We start from the raw sequence: 22,846 nt of genomic DNA on the forward strand, positions 1-22,846 counted from the left end.
ATTAATCGACTTAATCGACTTAATGTCACCTTACAATCGAATGGTGTATTGTTATATTGTTATATTTGTTATATTTACCCATTAGCCACCACTACAGGGCAATGGAAATAGAGAGGATAATTGCCATTTCTGGGGTGTGTGGGGGCAGATTTTTGTAGCCGGGGGGGCCAAAAACAATGGTCCTTCTCATGGCTATTAAAATCTGCCCTCACTCACCTGCTTTACCTCTCTGGTTGACAAATTACCGCTGGAGCCCACGCAATTTTTTACAGCGAATTAAACCCTTAAATTAACACCTACACCTCCTAAATTTTACACACAAACCCTCATCTAATTACTAGTGAAAGACATATGAAAAAAACATGAAATGATTTACTGTATGTAAACCATGTGTCATTTCATGTCGGGTTGGGGAATGATTTTACAGAAGCCGGCAATTGAACTAACGGCTATTCTGCTATGAAGAACTCTATGAAATATAAATATATATGCCTCAATGACATGTATTTATGTATATATATATATATGCATTCTGTGTGTCTATATCTATTCTTTCGTTTGTGTTTGAAAACCTGTCATAGGGCTCCATTATATGTCCATTTTGCAAGCCTGCGAGAAAATCTCGGCATACGGATGCATACGGATTACATACAGATGCTTACATGCGCAAAATACCTGACCACACCTTGCTTACGGATGACATACGGAGCACTATTTAGGGGACATGTCTCCATATTACTCATGTAAAATATGGACCGTATTTTGCGTCGGTTAGTGTGTCCCCGGCCTTAGAAGCTCTCTAACGGAAACACAGCCTCAGGAATCTCACAGTGACCTCCAGATTACCTTAATATTATGGGTAAATGGATGTTATCTGTTCTTCATTGTTGTGCTGTCACACTCTGTCTGTACAGTTCTTTAGTGTTTTATGGCTTCCTTTCCTTATCTCTTGTCTGTGATGCCCTCTCACTATCCAGATTTTCCCCAATACAGCTGCTGCATTCCCTGCCTTTGCTTTTATACTGGCTACGATAATCCCTCCTGATTTGCTGCGCTATACATGTGATGCGATAGCTGTAAGACATTATGGGCAAGCCCTCCCAGCTGCATATACGGTCACATGAGCCCTTTTTAGGTTCACTTCTATTTCTTGAGTAAAAAATGTACACCTGGGGATAATGGGTTATTATATTATTGATTGAAGTGCCATAACTTAAAACTATATTTGGACATTGTTGGTAATTATGGGCTAGCTGGCCCGGCTGCATATAAGTAGAGTTGAGCGAATATCTTTGGCTCCCCCCTCTCCATGCATGTGCTGTGACTGTCACACAGCCGCGACACATACAGCTGCGGTGGCGATCAGCTGTTCAGCCGGCACGATCCAGGAAGCCGGGTTCTCGCTGTAGCTTATTCGGCAAGTGCTATAGCTTTCCAAATAAGCGGGGGAACCGAAGATATTCGCTCAACTCTACTTATAAGGTCATATGAGCCCTTTTTGGCTAATGTAATCTTCTGCAATGTGTAAGATGACAGCATTCAATTTTTTGAGAGGCTTGATGAAGGCATCGAAATTTGGCATCAAAACGCAATTGGCATTAAAAACACATTTGAAAAAAACACATCAGCAGTGTCCATATCCCGCATTTTCTTCTTTATTTTTGGGCATCCATTTTTTTGACCTTTTGAAGACACCTATTCGGCGTCTAAACAAGTAGACTGCACGTCTTGAACCAATAAAGAAACTTTCTTTACATCTTCTTTTCTTTCGACAGTCATTATCAGCAGCAACCCTGTCTTCTACATTATTGGGCATCCATTTTTGGCCAATTTGGGCTAATCGAATCTCAAATTTTGCCGGTCGCCTGGTCCTTTGAATTTCCTAAAAATTCAACGCAAACTTGTTTTGCATCAAATCAATTTGCTCATATCTAAAATAAAATATATTTACTAAGAACATAGAGAGAAACTTTAAGGATCTTTAGAATCTTTTTCTCATCTCCCCGGGGCGGATTAAGAGTAATGTCAAGTTAGGATCAATACTCCGCGGCGCCCATTCTCGCCGAGTGCCTGCACTTCTCTAATCTAAGTACCTATGTTCTGTTTCTACTTTTACCAGTAGATGGAGCTGCCATATTGAGGTGTTTCATGTATTTTTTTTTATATATATTTATTTCTTTTTTTTTTCAGTTTCATGCGCTACAGACCATAGAGAAAGCCACAGTACAGGAGATGGAGAACATTAAGAAGAGGTTTATGTTCTCTTTTGCCAGCAGAATGAAATGATTGTGGCAGCTTTGTGCTTATCTGTGCCTCACAGCGGAAATCCAGCCTCGGTAGGAACACTAGGACTTTACCCTGTGCTATGATATCTAATGTATCAGGTAAGATTACAGAACATTCTATGCTTCTTCCTTACGAACACATGGTCTGCGGCTCATGAAATGCCTGACAAAAAATCCTTACTATTCTCTCTTTTTTTTTTTTTAATTGCCTTTTATTTATAACGTCGCATATTATATATCTGCCCTGCGTCTCCATAGTATTTGTTGCAAGTTAAAGGGATGGATTCGGGAACGTGTTTCCATCCCTGTTACTTACTGCTTATAATAATTTTGCAATCATCATATAATTATCTCTACTTCCTTATCTTTGCCCATGAGCTAGGAGAGGGCGAACTATATCTGCTTACTGTCTCCTCTCCCCTCGCAGCTCGCTAATCACAGATCAGGATCAAATCTGTTATTGAAAGCCGGCGCTTATTAGATACTGCTGCTATTTTCCTGAAGAGAGAGGAAAAAAAAAAAGCAAAAACATATCCTTTAGGCCTCAGATCAGAGAGGCCTTTCATATGGCATCATCTTTCTTCTTTTGTGTTTATGGGCTTGAACACCTCCGTAGAGTTGACACGTACCTTTAAAATAAGTTTAAAAAAAAAACATATAAGAACTCGTTTAAAAAAAAATCTGACATATTAATTTATTTTTATAAAAAATTAACACGGTTATTTAAATAGTTAATGTGTTGTGTATTTTATTGCATTATTATTATTATTATTATTATTACTACGGTATTATTATTATTATCTTTGCTGGGCGTTGTTGTATTATATTCCGGATCTGGACAATTCCAGTTCTTTGTTTTCCCCCCGTGATCCTTCCAAAAAGGTTAATTGTATATAAATCATGCAAAATAATGGTAATGTATGCAGATTGAGGGTCGCCCTTTAAATAAGATAAAGCTTTAGTGATTAAATGTAACCTTCTCACGAGGGGAAGTCGGTCTGTGTTTTTTTTTTATGTTTTTTTTTTTCTCTCGGAGTGTGGGTGTGGCAGGTCTAACCTTCCTCTGAAGTCTAAATTGCCAATCTGTACAGAGCTACATGAAATGACACTGTGCACCGACTGCCGGAACTATTCCAGATAGCAAATGTTGCCTACATTTGTTTGTTTCATCCCAGTTAGTTTTTTTTTTTTTAGTTGATGTCATATCAGATTTTACCTGCAAAATTTTTTTCTGCAAGCTCTCGTCTTTTTTAGACATCTTTTCGCAGAATGTAACAGGCTAAAAAAACTGCGACTTGTAGAATAAATGAGACTTTTCAAATTCTTTATATTTTTTGTGCCGTTTTTTCCTTTTTCTAACATAAGTTAGTATAATATCTTACATAACGAACATTACTTATATTAAAAAGAAAACTTTTTCAAACTCTGCTGAATTTACCTGTTGAAAAATTGTTTAGTTTCTCCTATTTTTTTTTTTTAACACAGTTAAATTAAGTTTTGCCTTTTTTCTCCCAGATTGCTAGGGCTCATCAGATGTCCGTTTTTTGCGTTTTGCATTTTTTACAGATAGCGTGCGTATCCCATAATAGTGAATGTGGTCATTCACATGTCTGCGATCTTTTGCTGATTGAGCGGTTCTCGCAAAATCGCAGACACGTGTCCAATATTGATCCGAGTGATCAGAATCAGCAATGCAAGTGTGTGCATCCATGAGAAAATCTGATGATTTTCACAAATTGTTAGGTAGGAAAAGATAGAAAAACTTTTTTTTTTGCCTTTTTTCACATGCAAGAAAAACTGATGAAGCTCAGAGCAAACTCTGATAAAGTTCTGCCGAAACTCGGTCAATTTCCCTCACACGTGAAAAAAACTGATGTGAATGAGCCCTAAGACCGGGATCACACATACCCGAAATTTGGACGAGTCTCGCATCTTAAGGTTGGGATCACACTGCCATGTGTGATGCGAAAACTCGCACGAGTCTCTCAACACCTGGCGCTACCGCCGGAACTCGGACCGGAGCTGTGGCTACATGTATTTCTATGACTTGGATCATAGAGAGAAGTGATGAGTCTGGTATGGTCCCTGGCCGGCTTCTCCCAACACCCCAACACCCAGCTCCAGTTGATTGACCGGTCTTACGCATGTTTACATAGGAAGAGATCTGTATACTGCTTGCGCTGGGGCGGAGACGGCATCATGTCTTTCCTTATGGTCCAGGGCTGGTTTCTGGATCTAGTTTGGAATAAGAATGGGGCTTCATGAAGACTTTTGTACAGAGACAACTTCAGGATCAATTGTTGAAAGATTTCCATTTTCTTACTGCTTCTTTGCAATTTTTTGTTTGTGTGTCGGCAACTTATCTGCAGCAAAGTTCAAATTTGTATTACATGCAGATTTTGTTGTGGATTTTTTTTCATCTTTGACCCTTTCCACTGTCGATATTTTCAGCAACATGAAAATAAAATTTGTTGAAATCTCGATTTAGCCATTAATGTATAACACTGCGAAGAAAATCTGCAAGACTATGCTTAATTGTATGTTCGCACATTGCTTAATTACTATGTATTTTCTACGTGAAATTGAAATACAGTATAAGATAAGCAGATGGGATCTAACAAATCTCAACTACACATTGCTGAAATTTTTTGTGGGGAAATCGGCATTCGGTGCGTATCTAATGGTGACTTTCCTCATTTATGAATCATAATATCATAGTTTCATAGATTTAAGGTTGAAGGTAGACGTAAGACCATAGAGTTTAAAATAAAGTCTAACACGTTGATCCTTACGGAGGCCAAATGGCTCCATATTAGTGGTAAAAATCCTTCCCGACTAGTTCCCTGGATCAACGTTATGTCACAGAATCTAGTGCCCATAACTGTACTATTATATTTATCAAGAAAGGCATCCCGACCTTGTTTGAATTTTAGTAGAGAATCAACCATTACAACATCATGTGGCAGAGACATCCACAGTCTCACTACTTTTACAGTAAAGAATCTGCGTCTGTGATTTTAATAATTAAGACGTAGAGAATGCCCCCTTGTCCCTGTCGCAGGCATTATCCACTGTCCAATATTTGTTTTAAGAATATTATTTTAAAAGGATATTCTCATTTTATGATATGGTATATAGCTAGTAAATACCTGGGAAAAAGGGATGATAAAAGTGTGCATCCTGGAGTAAATGCTAAGTGCCACTGTAGTAAATAATGAGTGCCACCGTACCCCTTAAGTAAGTGCCACATTGTCCAATGATGTAAAGATTAAGTGCCACTGAACCTCATGAAGTGTATAGTAACAGCCACTGTGCCCCCAAAAGTAAATAATAAGTCTCTGTGCCCCCTGAAGTAAATAAGTTGTCCCACTTTCTCCCCTGATATTACTAACCTCTCTCAGTTCCTACACAGCTATGCAGGTTCAGCTTCTTCTGGCCACACATGAGTACAATGGAACGATGCAGGTGGTGGATGTGCCGGTTGGTTCGCCAATGGTTGTGTCGCACCTACCAGTATTTGACTATTCAGTTCTATCCATAGTACGTCCAGATGCAGAAGGATCTGGGTTAGGAGATCTTTTCTCTGGCTGGTTACTCGAACTGTTTTACCAACCAATTTGAAAACACTGGGGAGAACCGGCTGTATCCTAACCACTGATATTATGACCGTGAGGGTGAGGATGCCGATGCTGAGAACCTTAAAATTAATGGAGACATGTCTCGTATATGGTGGATGAAGCATTATGCTACGGAGGAACAATACGCACTGTTGCTTTTTTATTTTTAGGCTATGGGTTGGGTCTGGGCAGACAGACTCTACCGGGAGAGATAACAAATCCTAGTGACAAGCCAATGCTTCTAATGGTTGGAAACCCTCTTCATTATACACATCTTAGCTGCTTTTTTTTTAGCCATACCATTTTTTCAAAGAGGTTATGTAACTGGTGGGGTGTTAATTATTTGACCACAAAGTATTATTTCAGCACTGAGGTCTGACTAATGGCATTTGTATATTCTCAACCCAAGTCTGCATCTTTGGACAATGTTGGAAATAGAAATATAGTGTTCCAAAAGCAAAAATTGAACTAGTTCCCGTAACACCCTTTTGGGTCAACTGGCCACCCTCTTGCTTGATAACGGTGCAATTTCTTTAGACTGTGGAGTTTTACACAAGTTCACACCACAAACGAGCAAAGGCGATAGGATTAACCAGGGTTGGGCTCCATATCTCCAATGGGTCCACAGCTGCAGAATGATCTGCCTCTTTGTTAAGTACGCCAATGACTTTGCTGCTTTGGTACTATGCACACAATTAGGGCAAATAAAATAAAATGTATGTTAGGAAATGTTAGAAACCTCTGCAACTTTATTTATGAAGATTACTAAGAAGTCCTTAAATGCCCCTGACTCTTTTCCGATGTAGAATATGTGTAATCTTCCTCCCCAGGGCCTCTCTAATGGCTTATTTTACATTCATTGGGGCTGCCATAATTTTGATAATTCAACTGATTGGCTAGCTTTCATGATATATTCCAATCCGCTAAGTCATTATCCATTAGAGAGATGAGTACGAGCCGGGTGAGTATGTATCAAACAACGTCTTGATTGATAATTTTGGTATTTTATACAGGAGAAGATTATAAAAATGTTTCCTGTTGTTCATTGTCTTTTACATCATCCTACCTATAAAACGATAAAGGTAATTTTTTTTTGCTTCCTCTAAATGTTCTTTTTTTTGCTCATTGATATTGGGTCTTTTATGTTTTTACCGTTTGATTATTGGGCAATCATATTTTCTTTGTAATTGAATCTTCATCCATTGTAATTGATAAAATAGACCTGATATGAGGAGGGTACCATGGTGGCTACAATATTGACTAATACGCTTTGACGCAATCATTATGACAGCCTGTCATAGTGCCTTACTCGCAATGTCACAGTGATCACAAGATTAAAGTCTGCACTAATGCCCGGGTGAAGTCTTCTGATCAGACGTGCTGAGAAAACTCGAGCAGAGACTGCCAACGTATTTAGGACTGCAGGGGAACATGGACAAATTTACCCAACTGAGGTCATAGTAATGGTGTAGACAAATCTGTCTACTTTTTCTAATGCTATACTTATTCAAATAGAAATAGGTATGGCCTATACCAGATTTGTTTTTTTTTGTTTATTAAGTATTTTATGGGACCAATGGTACCAGGTTCAGGATATGGCACTGCTCGCACTAGTGCTATTACTCCGAGGTCTTCAGTCTGGTGCTCCATTTGAACACATTTAAAGGGAACTTATCTCCTTGAAAAATTCTATTTACCTGCAGAATATGGGGTCAGTCTGCAGGAAAATCCGCTCCTGATGAATCTTTTATAGGGGAAACGTATTGAGTGAAAAGTGTACTTATTTCAGAAAAGTTATGAACTTTCTTATATGTGGTTTACATATGTTGTATGTACAATCCATATGGGGTTTTCAGCCATTTTTGGTTCTACATACTGTATCTATATGGATAGGACAGTCCCTAGTATTTATGGCTTACTAGGCTCTGTTAGGACCAGCCATCGTTGGGAAGGGGGCTCCACTTATGCATTATAGAGTGCCAAATTCTGCTCATAGGCGTGGTCACAATTAGGATCCAATAGTGCTTCCGGGGTTTGTTAGGGATTGTTAGGGCCACTGTAACACTAATTTTCACATTGTACCCCAGTTTTTCCCATTATTGTTTTCTTTTCTCAAGGATAGGCAACATTGATTTTACACTAGGTGTTATCTAGTATCTTAGCTTCTATTCTAAAATGATAAAGCCCTTTTTTATGTTACTTGCGTGTGCGTCATGTGATACATTGTCAGTAAAGTAAAAAAAAGTGTGCACAATGATTATTTAATCAAATATCCATTTTATTCAAATTAAAATAAAACTGATATTTGATTAAATAATCAGTGGGCACACTTTTTTTCTTTACTCACTTTCTCTTCTCTTTTTCCTGCCAGTAACATGTATGGTTGCATCTATGGCAGCACCCCTTTCTCATTCATCCTTGTTCTGCCCACTTTCCTCTTACTACTTGTGATATAGTGTCCTTACTACCTTAAGTGTTTTTTTAGTGGATATCTAATAAAATTTTGTTTTTAATAAATATATATTGGTCAACCATTTCTCTACATAGTATATACAAGTTTTCAATAATAATCTTAAAATATTACCAGCTGCCTAAAGCCCCCGTCGCACACAGACAGCGATCTCGCTAGCGAGATCACTGCTGAGTCTCAGGTTTTGTGACGCAACAGCGATCTCACCAGCGAGATCGCTGTGTGTGACATCTATCAGCGACCGGCTCCCCTGTCGGGTATCGCTGATCGTTGTGGAAAGCCCTGGACATTTTTTTGATCGTTGGTCTCTCTCTGGCCAGCATGCATTGCTGCGTGTGGCAGGCGGGAGACCAGCGATCAGCGAGCTGGAGCTGGTAACCATGGTAAACAGCGGGCATCTAAGCGCCGCGTGGCGCTTAGAAACCCACTGTGTACCTTAGTTACCAGCGCCCTCGTGCAGGGAGCTGGTAACCAAGGTAAACAGCGGGTTTCTAAGAGCCGCATGGCACTTAGAAAACCGCTGTTTACCTTGGTTACCAACTCCCTGCACGAGCACGCTGGTAACTAAGGTACACAGTGACACGCGCGCTCGTTGTCGCTGGTGCTGATCGCTAGTGAAGCTGCCGGTTTGGCAGCTCACCAGCGATCAGGTAGAGACACACCAGCGATCCTGACAAGTTCATATAATTTTCGGGATCGCTGGTGAGTCGTTATGTGGGACGGGGCCCTTACTTAAAGTGTGGCTATGGGGAGAAAATTAACTTATTTCCTCTCAGGAGCCGCCAGCTTTCAGTCATTTACAGTCGTAGCTCACAGTACCACTCAACATATTGTGAGCGGCAGCTGCAAGCATGCACTGGCTTTTTGACTGGCAGCTGGCAGCGCACAGAGATGGATAGCGTCCTTTCAATAGTTAATACCCCATGGCTGTTAGACACATATGCTGGCTATTTAATTTGGCCGGCACCTGACCCATGTGGAGTGGGCTCAGCTTCTGATGCGGCTCCACACCTTGTACTTGCTCCATGACACATATGTGTCATGAGGTGTTAAGGGAGTAAACCTTCTTCCCTCTAGGCGTAGAGTATTCCCCATTATCACTATTGTGGTTCTAAGTGTAAAAAGATCATTACAAGGATCTCAGCGCTGTTTCTTCATATATTTATAAATAATAATAAGATTGCCCCCCCAGCCTTCGATTTTCCATATGTTGCCAATATCATCTGTGTGGAGCTTTGTGTACCCTCATTTAGGGGCAGGCAAACTTAGGCATTTAAATCAAAAAGATATAGGAGAAAATCAATACCCTAAAATACTGTATATTTATAATATGTAGAACTCAAGTAGACAATAGAAAATCTAAAACCAAAAAAGGACTACTTGAAAAGAAAATGTAAAAATAATTAATTACAAAGTAGTTGCTGAATATATTCCAATTTATTTATAATGTATTTACGGTATATCATATATGACCACCAACATAAAGAGACATAAAAGACATAATAAAAAGAAAAGAATAAAACCAAGGGGGAGCAGGTCAGAAATTACAGTACTATAAAGGGTTAAAATCCCCCAAAAAAGAGTAACAGGGATTCAGGTAAGCAGGACAGATGACTTAGATCAATGTAAAGTGCAGTGGATATGTGCTATTCAATAAAATTCATTTTGAATCTGCTTTGCCGCTAACCCAGAAATCTATATAGAAGATATAACCATTAATCATAAATTGTCACAATAAAGAAACATGATCAGTGAAGAAAATATAAAGTGCCTAGTGCAGATTTCATTTCAAAAGTTATTTGGGCATTAGGCTACACAATTTAAACAATACAGTATCCACAGTTCATGCTGTAAGCGCTGACACCGCCACCCCGCACCCCAACGCGCGTTTCACATGTTGTTTCGCCAGGGAGTCATGGAGTAGGTGGGCCAGGTACTGCTTTATATAATAGTGGTAATAAGACTTAGGCCAAACATACCACCGCCATGGGGCTCACGCCACAGGTCTCGAGGCAGCGTCATCAGAAGGCACGATGGCGCCGCCCATGACGACACAAGCGAGGCCCCCGACCGAGCATGTGCATGCAGCGGAAGCGAGCGATGCACATAACACCAGTGCGGCCATAGTCACTGTGGGCAAGATTGAGGGCAAGCCACTTATGCGGATATATAAAATCAAGCCACACACATCCAGTAAGATGTAAGTGAATGCAGCTAAGATATAAATGAACAGGATGATAAACATAACAATGTGCAAATAATAAATGTAAATAGAGCAAATTATTAAAATGAGCAAATTAGAAAACAATTCATAGTGTATATATATAAATAGTGATAATAAATAAGACATCATGATTCAATCAGAAAAAATTATATAGTGATAAAATCGTAATAAAAAAAAATATAAAAATATGTAAAAGACAAGTGAAACAATAAATGTATGTACTGAAAAGCAATAAAGCATATAATATATATGTTACATAAAAATACAGTGTATTATATAACACACACACACACACACATATACACATATATAAAATGCTGAAACTTCATCCTAGTCCATAAAGGTTCTCCTCAGAGGAACATGGAGCCACAATGGTGAAAAAAACAATATGCTAAATGGTGAAAAATGAAAAATATGTGTAAATACATTGTGAAAAATTAATACTATACTCCCTTATATTATCCTGTTGCCACCTATAGTCTCACAGATTTTATAGTCCCCCCACTAGAAATAGAAAAAAAAATATATATAAATTACAATAAAGATAAACATGAAATTTGAATTTTGGGACAATAAATAATTAGAAAATCATAATAGATATAGCACACAAGCAGCTACTCTAGGATCACCATATCAAATTCATATTAATGTTTCTATAAGAATCTAGAAAACCCCCACTGGTCATTTAGACCAGTGGTCCCCAACCTTTTTTGCACCAGGGACCGGCTTCCAGCAAGACCATTCTTCCATGGCTCAGCGGGGTGGAGGTGGGGCGGGGGGGCATATTATATATATATATATATACATACATGCACATATATATATATATTTATATATATATATACATACTGTATATATACATACATACACACAGATAAACACACTTAGATACACACACGGATACACACACATACACAGATACATAGAAAAACACACATATACACAAACATACACACACATATATGCACAGATACACACACATAGATACACACACAGATAAACACAGATACACACATACTTATACACACACACATAGATACACACACACATACATACATACACATACATGCACAGATACACACACAGATAAACACAGATACACACATACTTATACACACACATAGATACACACACACATACATACATACACATACATGCACAGATACACACACAGATAAACACAGATACACACATACACAGATACAAACATACACACACATACATACACTCAAATAGACACATATAGATACACACATATACTTATATACAAAAAAATACCTATCTTCCGCTCTTCATTCCCTGCTGCTTCAGTTGGGCCACGGCTGCAGTGAGTGTTACTATGGCCACGGGCGGGAAAGCAGAGGGCTTGCTCCCTGCCCACAGACAGCGCTGCCGCTGACACATAACAATGTCAGCGTGTTCCCGCCTGCACGCAGCCACACATGCGTTGCAGTGTTCACGTGATGAGCGCTGCGTGCCTCTATGGGCGACTCACCCGGTCATAATGAACAGCCAGGGAAGGCATCTGCAGTGTGCTCTGAGCCGCCACAGAGCACACTGTCAGTGTTTACTGCTGGTCTGCGGCAGCTCCGCGGACCAGCAAAAGAACCCCAACGGCCCGCTCCTGGACCGCGGACCGGTGGTTGGGGATCCCTGATTTAGACCATATGGCTTCATCCTTTGGAGAGAAGTCATCCAGCGACATTCTTTCTGGGCTAATCTATTCATAAGATGACCCCCATGAATACTCAAATGTACTACATCAATACCTCTTACTTGGAGGTCAGTAGTTCCAGATGGATGAAATTCCTGATAATGGGTCGCTATTGTCTATAATTTGGCGATCTCTTCTTTCTGTGATCCATCCAAACTGTTAAGTCTTGCTGATCTTATGTCTTTTATGTGTTCCAATATCTGTACACGGAGTTGTCTTGATGTTAGTCCTACATATATAAGTCCACAATGACATGTGAGATGATATATCACCGATGTAGTTTTGCAATTAATTGCATGAGTAATCTTAAAATCTCATGTCTTTGATGAATTTCTGAACATCTCAGTTTTAATCATATTTGCACGTGATGCAATCATCACATGGTCGAGATCCCCATTTGGGGCCTTTTGAATTAAAAATAAAATTTGACTTGGGAGCAATATAATGGCTAGGTGTATTAGTTTCTCCTATGGTTTTGCTCCTTCGTGCTACGACTTGTGGTTTATTCTCAATATATTTGGTAATTCCTGGATCCTGTTTCAATATTGGCCAAAAACAATTAAAGATATCAGTCATATCCCTCCATCTTCCATGACAGCTGGTAATAATCCGTAGACATGAATCCTCTTTTTTCAACTTATTATTCTGAAGTAGTGTGTTACGGTCCATGTTTTTCACTTGTTGGAATCCTCGAATAATATCAGAGAACTTGTATCCCTGATTTAAAAATCTTGAAGTCACACCTGACGGCCTCAGAAGCACACCGCACTTCCTTCACCTCACGGCCCTCCGTTTCCAGGGCCGCTTCTCACACACTGTACGTTACACTGGGGACGTGTATGCATACGCCGTCCCCTCTTCACTCGTCGACGCTCCTGACAGGTCCGTCACTTTGGCCGCCTTAGGTCCATAAACCAACAGCGCTTCTACTGTTCAGTCGTCGAGTCAAATACGGTGTCTTACACCCAGTGCCTCGTCCCTTCTGCGGTTCTTCCAGTCAGGACCACCCCCCTGACGTTCTCTCCCCTCAGTCCCCCTGGTCTGGTTCTCCTCAGAAAGCACGAACTGTCGTAGTCCTCCTGTGACCTGAGCTCCCCCTGGGGACTGGAATCTTCTGGAACCCTCCCTCAGTATTTATATCTCTCCCGGTCCCCTGTCACTGTAACTCCGCCCCCATGACCAACGGTTTCTAAAGCCCTAAACTGATGTCAAGTCCTTTGCTCACACTCCTCCCTGCCATCTAATGGTCAACCCAAGGTACTGCATGTCCACTACACTTTCCTAGCTGTTTCCCCACTGTAGTAACTGACACCTGTCTAAACTGTGCAAACCTATCTTTCTCTATTCTGACACGTCCGTCCGTCCATCAGGTAACCTTCCCTACACTCTCCCTTCCTTTGTCTATTGTCATCCTCGACAATTCGTAATCCCTGCCTTCGTTGTTCTGAAGCTTCACCTACAGTCTGTTGTCGGACCAGCTGTTGGGCCAAACCCACTTCCTGCGGGGGGCCAAACCATACTGGGAGCACCATGTTCTGGGCAGCCTACTTCTACTCACCAGCATGCACACCACATGACAACGTCTTTCAAATTGGGCTAGGTACACCCATATTCTCTCTATGGCATGTACCTTCCCCTACTCTCCCCTTCTGTCACCTTCCACTTTCCGGTACGCCATGATCGAGGCCTCACACCTACCAGATCATTGTCGGCACCAGCCTTCTTTCTTACGGGGTGTCCGTGGTGTCGGGGACCTGACCTAGGACGGCTGTCTTTCTCACGTCTTCCATTTTTTACCTTTCTTTCAGTTATATGTCATGGTCGGCGTCCCGGTCTCCCAGACCTCCTCCACATCCAGACCCCTTTCGGATCTCACACTTTCCTTTGGTCCCTTAGACCTTCCCTTACCCGAACCTGTTGCATTTACTTTTGCATATTATACAACAAAACAACTTTATAATAACAATAGTACCCCTTTTTCTATTTTTTTTTCCATTTACCATTTTTTTTCTTTTTAACCAACAAAACAAACAAAAACAAAAAAATATATATCAGGCTTTCTCCCCCTTCCTTTAACATTGGCAGCTTTCTTTTTGCTTCCCCGCTATGTCAGGCAAACCAATTTCAACACTTATAACAAGAAAAACATTTTCCTTTAACCTGGACGCAAACTGTCCCAATTACACCGTTATGCAGATAGCGAATTCCCAACAGTTCAAGCCATCTCCTGGTGGCTGGTAGCAAGGGATCCCACAACCGTGGAGCTCCCAGGATGCAAGAAGTGTCCCTTTCTGCAAGTTAGTATAAACGAGCCGTCCCGGGGATCATGCAGCTGCCATGCCAGCCTCTCCCCTCTCATGGAGCAGGTTCCAGACTTCCTGCTCCCTGGCCCTCTTCTTCTTTTTAACTCCTGCGACCCAAACAGAGGGTCCGGTACGAGCCCTGGAGTCCGGTGGGCGGGACTTAACCGAGGATGACGGCGGAGCAGAGGCGGCTGATGATGTCAGCGGCCCAGCAGCCGCTGGGACCAGGTGGCGGGCAGGGACAGCCGGATTTCTCACAGATTGGGCCACAGGGCCTGACACATAGGCCTCAGCCGGCTCCAACGCCGGCATAGCCGCGGCAGCAGGATAGGCTGCACCCGGAGTTCCAGACGGAGCCGGAGTAGCTGCCAATTCCGGGAATGAGGTCGCTACCGGCAGGGGACACGCAGCAGCGCCTTTTGTTGACAGTCTCCGCACTGGCGACACCAGACGTGGCGCCACCGGGCCTGTTGAATCAGGAACGGGAACGGAGGCCCTGCTCAGCTCAGCGTAAACAGTAAGGGCCTCCTTGGCCAGACTTTCGGATACACGGGGGTCGCGTGCTGCGGCTGAGTAGCGGGGACTTCTTGCGAAGCCACTGGCAGAGCCGGGGGAACTCTCACCTTCCCCGACGTCGCGGCCTCCGTCACATCTTCCCGTGGCTTCTCCCGCAGTCTCTGTTCTTCACCCCGCCGTCCGGCGGGGCTGGCCTCCAGGCTCAGGGGCTCCGTGGGGAGGCTTCCCGGTGATGTCTTTGGCGGCCGCTCCTATAGGGTCCGCAACCGCTCTTCTTCTCCGCCTGATATCTGGAAGACTGTCCATGACACCCAGCGGGACTCGATCTCCCGACGCCATCGCCACTCCAGGCACCTGAGGCCTCCTGGCACATATCGTTTCCCCCAGGGGTACATTGGAGGGAGCCCCAGTCCATCCAGAACCATGGCAAACACCCGGACCTCTCTCCTGCGTTGGAGTAATACCGCCATCTTGGGCAGAATCAGCTGCTGCCTTGGATCCTCTGCAGCAACGCAGATCCGCCACAGCGTCCCAATTTGTAATCCACAGGTCAGTAATTGGTAGTCCACAGGTGTTTATAATCCAAAATAGAGCAGCCCAAGTTTTTTCTCAGTCCTTCAGACGCAGGCCTGCTGCAGAAGATAGCGTATTAGCGGCGGCGATCCTGCCGACTACGCCAAATGTAGGGAGGGGGGTGGTCCCTCTTCTTACCGCGCAGAGATGTAACAGAGACAAGATGGAGGCAGGTTCTGGGTGCAACAGGTCCAAGTTTATTTTCACTCGCCGTCCGCCTGACGGCCTCAGAAGCACACCGCACTTCCTTCACCTCACGGCCCTCCGTTTCCAGGGCCGCTTCCCACACACTGTATGTTACACTGGGGACGTGTATGCATACACCGTCCCCTCTTCACTCGTCGACACTCCTGACAGGTCCGTCACTGTGGCCGCCTTAGGTCCGTAAACCAACAGCGCTTCTACTGTTCAGTCGTCGTGTCAAATACGGTGTCTTACATCCAGTGCCTCGTCCAATCTGCAGTTCTTCCAGTCAGGACCACCCCCCTGATGTTCTCTCTCCTCAGTCCCCCTGGTCTGGTTCTCCTCAGAGAGCACGAACTGTCGTAGTCCTCCTGTGACCTGAGCTCCCCCTGGGGACTGGAATCTTCTGGAACCCTCCCTCAGTATTTATATCTCTCCCGTTCCCCTGACACTGTAACTCCGCCCCCATGACCAACGGTTTCTAAAGCCCTAAGCTGATGTCAAGTCCTTTGCTCACACTCCTCCCTGCCATCTAATGGTCAACCCAAGGTACTGCACGTCCATTACACTTTCCTAGCTGTTTCCCCACTGTAGTAACTGACACTTGTCTAAACTGTGCAAACCTATCTTTCTCTATTCTGACACGTCCGTCCGTCCGTCAGGTCATCTTCCCTACACCGGCACCGGCGCCTGCTGTCATGCCGGTACCGGCGCCTGCTGTCTTGCCGGTGCTCGCCCCTGCTACCACTTCCACATGCTCTCCCTGGCCCCCCGCTCACCATTCCTGGTGCCACATTGCGCCCCCAGCCTCCCGTCCTGCAGCCCAGGGGATCCAGCATGGTGTCTCCTCTTCTTCCTGCTTCTGTCCTGTTCCAGCCCCGGGCTTGCGTCCTTAGGTCGCAGGTGCGCACTCCTGTCTCCTCTTAACCCCTTCTGCACCTTCCTAGAGGAGTGATCTACAATCAAGCACCAGCACAGGGTATATCAGGCAGCTCCTCCTTCATGGAGGCGCCAAATTATCGTGTGCTTTCCGTACGGTACTCTTGCCCCGTCCTGTGCTCCGTACTGACTACCTGTCCCGTGCTCCGTCCTGACTACCTGCTCCTGACTACCGCTCCATGCTCTGTCCTGACTCCCTGCTCCTGACTCCTGCTCCGTGCTCCATCTTGACTACCTGCTCCAGACTACCTGTTCCGTGCTTTGTCCTGGATACCTGCTCCTGACTACCTGCTCTATGCTCCATCCTGACTACCTGCCCCCGACTCCTGCTTCGTGCTCTGTCCTGACTACCTGCTCCCGACTCCTGCTCCATGCTCCGTCCTGTCTACCTGCCCCGTTTTGCCCTCCCTTCCATTACATTCTTGTACCCTTGCCCTTGGCCTGACTTTCTGCCTTGTTAGCCTCTTCTCCTCAGCCCTGGGTGGGCTCTCTCATCCCCACTTGAGCCGTCCCTCTTGGTATCAGCAGTCGCGGTATTCGACTCCCTCGGGCCTGCCCCTAACGATCCCTGTATAGGGGTCAGAACCACCTGGCCGGCTCGCTCCTGGGAGCTTCGGTGCCATGACCCAGGGGTCCATTCTTGCCACACGTCACAAACAGTGTTATCACAAATCCTCTTAGCGCTAATGAATTGACTCTTGGTAATTGCTCCAATTGTATGTCTTGGATGTGTGGATCTAGCATGTAGTACTGAGTTGGTATTTGTTTCTTTATGGAAAATGGTGTTGTGAATATTCCCAAGTTGGTCCACTGTGAGTTGGAGGTCCAAAAAAATTAAAAAAAAATTTTAAGTGGTGATTTTGAAAGTTAGTTTTACATTCCAATCATTAGTATTCAAATGCTTTTTAGTCTTTTCTTTTTATTATGTCTTTTGGGAATGTATTTTATGTCTCTTTATGTTGGTGTTCATCTATGATATAAATAAATTGGAATATATTCTGCAACAATTTTGTAATTAATTATTTTTAAATTTTCTTTTCAAGTAGTCCTTTTTTGGTTTTAAACCTAGGCATTTTCCTAGGGTCCTCTCTCCCCCAGGGGCCCTCAGCCAGTGGCGTGCCGATAGTAGAAGACCACGCGGCCGCTATGGGGCCCTTGAGGTAGGGGTCCAGGTGCCCCTGCCCTCCCCCACATGACGCATTCAACTGTATCAACATCATAGATGCCGATATAATTGAAAGCAATGATGGAGGAGTGAGCGTCACCTGATGCTCCCTCTCCCATCATTCCTCCTCTGTGTCTGACACAGCAGGTGCGATGACGTCATTTCAAAGCGTGCCACACTGTGCTGGGCAGTGGAGCTGCAGAGGAGATGCACTGCAAAGACCAAAGCAGCAGGGTTACGGGGAGAGGTGAGTATTGTATCTCTTTTTAAATCAATGAGTACGTGGTGGCCATAATACTGCAAGACTATGGCCGCTGCATTATACAATATAAGGCAGCATTATACTCTATGTGGCTGCATTATATTCTATGGGCCTGCATTATAATCTATGCGGATGCATTATACTCTGTGAGGCTGCATTACACTTTATCAAAGACTAAGGGAGCTGCATTATACTATATGTACTCTATGGGGCTGCATTGTACTCTATCAAGAACCATGGGGAGTGCATTATACAATATGTACTATATTGTGGCTGCATTGTACTATATGGGTCAGCATTATACTGTATGTGGCTGCATTATATTCTAAGGGGTTGCATTATAATCTATGGGGATGCATTATACTCTGGGAGGCTGCATTACACTCTATCGAGGAATATGGGGACTGCATTATACTATATGTACTCTATGAGGCTGCAGTATACTATATGGGGGCTGCAGTATACTCTATAGAGGACTATGGGAAATGCATTATCTAATATATAAAGCTCAAGTGTGTGTATGTACGTATGTATGTATGTATGTATGTGTGTATGTCCGGGATTGGCATCCGCACCGTCGCAGCTACAGCCACAAAATTTGGCACAGTCACACATCTGGACCCCGAGAGTGTCCTAGGCTATGTTGTGAGGCAAAATTTTCACCCCACGCGTTCCAATTCACCAAACAATTTTGCCCCTATCTACATAATGGGGAAAAAGTGTGTGTATCAAGCCCCACTCCTCATTATGATGCCATAATGGTTGCCATGGCGATGCTGATGTCATCATAGGTTGCAAGCCCCGCCGCTCATTATGATGTCATAATGGTTGACTATGGGATGGAGGATGTGTGATGGGTATATGGGCACTGGACTATGGGATGGAGGATATGCATGATGGGTATATGGGCACGGGACTATGGGATGGCAGATATGTATGATGGGTATATGGGCACGGGACTATGGGATGGCGGATATGTATGATGGGTATATGGGCATGGGACTATGAGATGAAGGATGTGTGATGGGTATATGGGCACTCGATTATGAGAAGGCGAATATGTATGATGGGAATATGGGCATGGGACTATGGGATGGAGGATGTGTGATGGTATATGGGCATGGGACTATGGGATGGAGGATGTGTGATGGGTATATGGGCACTCGACTATGGGATGGAGGATATGTATGATGGGTATATGGGCACGGGCCTATGGGATTGTGGATATGTATGATGGGTATATGGGCATGGGACTATGGGATGGAGGATAATTATAATTTGCTATAACTAACAACAGTTAGTTACTATGCCCGGGCAGCGCCGGGCTCTTCAGCTAGTACTATATGTATTCTATGGGGCTGCATTATGCTATATGGAGGCTGCAGTAAACTCTAAAGAGGACTATGGGGAATGCATTATACTTTATGTACTCTATGGGGCTGCATCATAATATATGGGGACTGCAGTATACTCTTTTGAGGACTATGGTGAGTGCATTATACTATATGTACTATATAGAGACTGCATTATACTCTATCAAGGACTATGGGGAGTGCATTATACTATATGTACTCTATGTGGCTGCATTATAATTTATGGGGCTGCAGTATACTCTGTCAAGGACTATGGGGGCTGCATTATACTATGGAGTACTCTATGGGGCTTCATTATAATTTATGGGGCTGCATTATACTCTATGAAGGACTATGAGGAGTGCATTATACTATATGTACTATATGAGGGCCACCTTATACTCTACCAAGGATTATGGAGAGTGCATTATACTAAATGTACTATATGGGTGCTGCATTATACTTTGTCATGGCCTTTAGGGAGTGCATTATACCATATGTACTATATGGGAGCTGCATTTTACTCTATGAAAGACCATTGGGAGTGCATATGTACTATATGGGGGATGCATTATACTGTATACTGTATGGAGGACTATGGGGTGCATTATCCTATATGGAGGACTATGGGAAGTGCATTATACTGTATTAAGGACTATGGGGTGCATTATATTAGGGGTAGTGCATGTACTATATTGAGGACTATGTGGAGTGTATTATACTATATGGAGGACTATGGGGTGCCTTATACTGTATGAAGGACTATGGGGAGTGTATTATACTGTATGCAGGACTATGGGGAGTGCATTATACTGTATGAAGGACAATGGGGTGCATTATACTGAATGGAGGACTATGAGGTGTGAATTAGTCTATATTGAGGAATATTGGGAGTGCATTATACTATATTAAGGAATATGGGGAGTGTATTATACTATATAGAGGACTATGAGGAATGTAGTGTACTATATAAAGGACTATGGAGAGTGTATTATACTATATGGAGGACTATGGAGCACATTATACTATGTGGAGAACCATGGGGCATATTATACTATATGGAGGACTATGGGGTGTGGATTATACTATGTGAACTATGGGGTGTGCATTCTACTATGTGGAGGACTATGCGGTGCATTATACTAAATGAGCAAAATGCTGCCCATTCATTGAGTGAATGGATTATGTATGCTGAAACAAAAATCATTGATCTCAGCAGCACATCGCCCATTAAAACTGCAGATATGCTGCTAATTACATGATACTGTATGGGTACAGATTTATTTAATAGTGATCATTCTGTTCCCATCATTCTTTCTCAGCCAGTGTAAAGAGGCTGGGAAACACGTCGAACGACTTTAATATTGTTGATCATACTCGTTGATCGGCCTGAACTCAGCGCATGTAACAACAACCGAAATGTTTCTGTATAATGGTGCAATATGTTAGCATTTGGGGCCCCAATTAAAACTTTTGTCCAGGGCCCCACTTTGTCTAAAACTGGCCCTGTTTAATGTACATCCTCCCACCCTCAGTTCCTGGGTATTTTCAGAGTCTTTCACCTCCCCTAGTCTTTTATATGACTTATAATTTTTTTTCCTGATTGTAGGATCCTAAACTCACATTTTGTACAGAGACATTTGGACATCACGGTGTCTCAGTGGTTAGCACTGAAGTCCTCGGTTCAGATCCTACCAAAGACAACATCTGTAAAGAGTCTGTATGTTCTCCCCTTGTTTGAGTTTGTTTCTTCCGGCACTCCAAAGACATATTGATTAGGAATGTAGATCATGAGGTCAGTGTTGATAATGTCTGTAAAGTGCTGTGGACTTAATGGTGCTATATAAGTGAGCAAAATAATAATAAGTTGGATGAAACTCAATAACCGGGAGAAAATTTCAAACTCAGGACCCCGGTTGTGTAGCGATGCGAGCCACTGGTGGAAATCTACGGGCAAGATTTTGATATTGTTTGGCCATTTGGATTAATCGAACAGCCAGGAAAGAACAACCTTGTGCTATGCATCATCCCTCCTAGGTCATACAATCGAGATCCAGGGGTGCAGATATGCAGACCACCCGACATGGCTCAGTAACCCATTTAGTAAATAGACATCTATTACAAATGTGTGAATATCTCCAATGCATTGATATTTCATCATACCCTGGTAATATGAAGTAACATGTTTCATGTTTTGTTGATGCTGATGGAAAGGGCAGTGAATGGCTTAAGTACTATGTGGACAGGCTACTATCGGGGAGACTGGCTGCAAAAATGTTTAGTTGTTAGAACTTATTTTTTTCAGCATTACCACATTTCCGCTGGAAAAAAAATTGCTTAGCAGCTTAGCTAATGTTCAGAACACAGCTGCACACATTGCTGTCCTCAGGGAGTTACTTGGGTTAAGAGACCGTCTGAGAAATATCAGGCGAGCTCCTCTCTGAACTGGTGTCTGTCACTGCTGTGCATTTTTATCCTAATGCACCTAATTACTCCTCGGCCCAGGGATGTGTGCTATCATACACATATATATATATACACTGTGTGTATATATATATATATATATATATATATATATATATATATATATATATATATATGTGTGTGTGCATATGCTAAGACTTTGTACATACTGTGGGAATCCGCATAAGGGGTTAGGCAATTACTTGTAACTAACACTTGGCATATACCGCAGGTTTGTGGAGCATGAGGATATTTATACCATATCTATACAGTCATGGCCAAAAGTATTGACACCCCTGCAATTCTGTCAGATAATATTCAGTTTCTTCCTGAAAATGATTGCAAACACAAATTCTTTGGTATTATTATCTTCATTTAATTTGTCTTAAATAAAAAAATGCAAAAGAGAATGAAGCAAAAAGCAAAACATTGATCATTTCACCCAAAACTCCAAAAATGGGCCGGACAAAAGTATTGGCACCCTCAGCCTAATACTTGGTTGCACAACCTTTAGCCAAAATAACTGCGACCAACTGCTTCTGGTAACCATCAATGAGTTTTTTACAATGCTCTGCTGGAATTTTAGACCATTCTTCTTTGGCAAACTACTCCAGGTCCCTGATATTTGAAGGGTGCCTTCTCCAAACTGCCATTTTTAGATCTCTCCACAGGTGTTCTATGGGATTCAGGTCTGGACTCATTGCTGGCCACCTTAGAAGTCTCCAGTGCTTTCTCTCAAACCATTTTCTAGTGCTTTTTGAAGTGTGTTTTGGGTTATTG

General features: G+C 42.8%; 1 protein-coding gene across 1 annotated transcript in view; it reads left to right on the plus strand.

Annotated features, from left to right (window-relative positions):
- Nucleotides 1-2,194: 2,194 nt before the first annotated feature.
- LOC141049368 (sodium channel protein type 2 subunit alpha-like) overlaps nucleotides 2,195-22,846 on the plus strand; it is a 263,234-nt gene continuing 242,582 nt past the window's right edge. The window contains exon 1 of the mRNA XM_073545767.1: nucleotides 2,195-2,384. The gene's annotated coding sequence lies outside the window, so the exon portion shown is untranslated. The remainder of the gene's footprint in view (nucleotides 2,385-22,846) is intronic.

The sequence above is a fragment of the Dendrobates tinctorius genome, unplaced genomic scaffold (assembly GCF_039654945.1).
Source record: "Dendrobates tinctorius isolate UK_male_01 unplaced genomic scaffold, ASM3965494v1 ptg000143l, whole genome shotgun sequence".
Lineage (NCBI taxonomy): Eukaryota > Metazoa > Chordata > Amphibia > Anura > Dendrobatidae > Dendrobates > Dendrobates tinctorius.